Genomic DNA, 3,893 nt, shown 5'->3' on the forward strand with positions numbered 1-3,893 from the left:
ATGATAAGCTCTAAGAAACTCCAAATTCGGTTGGTTTTCGTAGGGTATTTCTCAAGTTAAGGTTAAGGTGTTTATATAGTGGAAATGGGCCTTAAACCTGACCAAAACGTGGAAATTTCTGGAAATTTGGGCTCTAGGCGCCGTGTTACCAGGAAGGCCTATTATGGCTGCGCGACGCGGCGTACTCAAGGAGCCAACCACTGGCCGGCCCGACCGGCTATCTCTCTGATTCCTGCCTGATTCGCTCCGCCTTCCCGTTTAAGCTTATTTTGACTCATTTTTCGCCCTCTTCAACCACGCTCAACTTCCGGAACCTAAAAAAAAAATACAATTATGTTAGTAGTATACAAATTCTAACCAAAAACAAACAAAAACTAATAAAATTATACATTAAATATATCAGGGAAATATATACAAGAGAAAAACAAAGATTCATAGAACCAAATGATTAGAGGGGGTTTTAATTTAGGAAAATCCAGACATTTTGAAGAGAGAAAAAATAGAATTTGGCCCACAAATATTCAAGATTCCCAAAATGGACAAAAAATTATGGAATTGGCGACACTTTGGGATACGTTTCGACGATATTTCTACACCAATTATTATCTGACACATTGAAAAGAATATGATAAGTCGAACAAAAAATTTGGAAATATTGAGGGAGCCGTCCTTATTTTCTCACTAAATTTTCTTCCAAAAGCAATTGCTCAGACGGTTTTTATGTTTCATACCTGATCCGTACAAATTCTTAACTTCTTGAAAATTGATCCTTTTGAATTTCGTCTCCCAAAACACATTTGAGAGGAATTTGTTCCAAGAAGATGAGATCTGTATCTTGTTGGTTATCTTTCTAATATTAATCTTTGTTTCAATTCTTTTTGGATTCAACTAGAGACACTTAACAAAATATTGAAAAACCTTCTATTATGGGAATGAAAAAGAAAGCAGAAGTGATAGCTTTATCTCCAAAATCACTTATGGCAACAAACATATTCATGTGTGAGATTTGCAACAATGGATTTTAAAGAGACCAGAATCTACAATTACACATAAGAGGACATAATCTACCATAGAAACTTAAACAAAAATCAAAACTAGAGATAGTTGGGATGGTGTATGTGTGTCTAGAACCAAGTTATGTGCATCATGAGCCATCAAGAGCAATTGGAGATCTGACTGGTATCAAGAAGCACTATTCAAGAAAACATGGTGAGAAAAAATGAAAGTGTGACAAGTGCTCATTTACGATGAAGCAAAAACTTACATAAACGAAAGATATGAATAGCGTCTTCTTGGAACAAATTTCTCTAAAATACCAAAACAGAATTCAAAAGGAACAATTTTTAAGATTTTGATAATTTGTACGGATTAGGTAGCAAACATAAAAAACTCGTCTAGGAATATTACTTTTGAGAAGAAGATTTAGCGAGAAAATATGGATGGTTCCCTCAAGATTTTCAAATATTTGGCCGGCATTGTCAGAAATTTTAACAAGTGCCAGATTATAATTGGTGTAGAAATCTCGTCGGAACTTATTCCAAAGTGTTGCCCTAGTCCAAATTTCTTAGGACATTTTGAGAATCTTGAACATTTATGGGTCAGTTTTTATTTTCTCTTTCTTAAAAAGGTTAATTTTGAGAATTTTTCCTTTTAATTTTGTAGGTAATGGTAATATTTAATGATAGAGGAGAGAGATTTTTCCCTTTTTTTTTGCAAATAGTGAGTTTTATTAAAGTAATAAGTTTCTAATTAAGTGAGACTCCTCACTCACCTACAACTCTTGTGTATTTAGTAGACTTGGTATCTCATTTGATGGGAGAAAAAAAGAAGTATACAAATAGATATATACAAAGAGGGGTATTTGAAGCATGGAGAACACTTGAAAACTCATATGCTGGGAACCCAAAGAGAGGATACTTTCTACTTGATTACATCAACATATTCTTACCATTCTTTTTCTTTTCAAAAACACTAATATATACCTAGTGCAATCTCGGGTGCCAGTGTCATCTCCGAGAGTACACACACTGTTCCGGTTGTTGTACAATGGGAGACGGATGACTCTTTAGTGGAGACCCGACTTCTGTTTTAAAATTGTAGGACATGGATAACAATATTATTTAAAATTACTAAAATAAAATAAGTATAACGAACCCTCGTTATACAAGAGAAATCCTGTAATACAATACCATGTACAGAACCAAAAAGGAAATAAAATAAAGTACAATTTATATATTACTATAGAGATTCATGTTTGATGTCTTTGATGAGAAGTTCAACATAAACTTCTTGATTCGAGTCTTCCACTTATTGAGTATCTTCACATTCTTCTTAGTATTCCTTCATGTGGCTAACTTCATTGACTGCAACAAAAGATGAACAAAACAATATATATTGGGCGTGGTTGAGACACATATTTAATACGTTTCTCTTAAAACAGATTTTGGGTCTCTACTAAAGAGCCGTCTGTCTCCCAGGGTACAACAACAAGAACATTGTGTGTACTGCCAGAGATGTCACTCGCACCCGAGATTGCACTAGGTATATATTGGTGTTATTTAAAAGAAAAAGAATGAGAAGAATAATATTTTGATGTAATCGAGTAGAAAATACCTTCTCAATGAGTTCTCAACATATGGGTCTTCAGGTGTTCTCCATGCTCAAAATACATCTCTTTGTATATATTTATTTGAATACTTCTTTTTATCTCCCATCAAATGAGCCACAAAGTCTACTAAATATACAAAGTTGTAGGCCATTAAGGAGTCTCACTTAATCAGAGACTTAGTACTCTAATAAAACTCATCAATTGTCATAAAGAAACTCTACTCAATAATTTCAACATATGAACAATTTAATATAAATAATTTGATATCTTAATTTTCATTCACCAATTTATAATTTTCCAATATGTAATCCCATCATAAAACCAAGAGTTGTGGACAACTTCAAAACGCCTCCCCTTACTTTTCCATTGGTTACCTTCTTTATCTAGCGTTGTGTACACAACATTGGGTGAATTTATTAAGTAGAAAACGCCCCCTTCTCCCGGGGAAAAAACAGCACCCCAAAACTCTCCACTACGCGTAGTTTAAATTTTCTTGGTTCATTTTTGTTATTATAGGCATATGTTTTGTCACAACCGTCTTTGTTATGGTAAACAACACATGAGATTAGTATAAACCTTCGTGGTTTGTCTTTGTTACTAGCTAGGGCGTTTTTTTGGTCATAGACGTGCTTGTTAGGGTAACACGCTAGAGGGTCTCTTGACGATCAACTTTTTTTTTTTTTTAATTTACCTTCGTTTTATGTTGCATGTTGTGCTCCATAGTAATTTGTAGTATTTCGATAGAAGGTATGCAAATTAAAGATCATACTTATTCATTGCTCGTATTGTTGTTAACTGGCCCAACCACTTTTTAGTTATGTTTGGTATGAGTAGTTTTGGTTGTTTTTAGGTGTTAGGCTTAGGTTTGTGTATTTATTTTATTTAATGATGAAAGTTGACTCTCCTAAAAGAGATTTATGTTAACATGGCCCTTAGGTGATTAAGAACCTTGCCTATACTAACCTAGGTTAGGTGGTGGTGGTAAGAAATATTTTTATAGAAGTTTTTGATTAATGATTTTATATTGCTTCTTATTGTATTTCTCTAATTCTTTAATACGTATATTAGGTGCGATACTAGTGTATCAGACGGTTTAAATAAAGAAAAAATAAATTTGTTAATAATGGAGACTTAGGAATTGTAGAAGGACATTTTAACATAATATATATTTTTTACGTATAGGTAATTAACCAATAATCTATTATATTTGAAGGCAAATATCTTGAATAAATTGCTATATTTAATATATTATGTTTAGTACTATAAACATAAATAAGTAAAATAA

The sequence above is a fragment of the Bidens hawaiensis genome, unplaced genomic scaffold, assembly GCF_021521415.1.
Source record: "Bidens hawaiensis isolate Kalapana, Puna unplaced genomic scaffold, B.hawaiensis_p1.1 tig00009542_1, whole genome shotgun sequence".
Lineage (NCBI taxonomy): Eukaryota > Viridiplantae > Streptophyta > Magnoliopsida > Asterales > Asteraceae > Bidens > Bidens hawaiensis.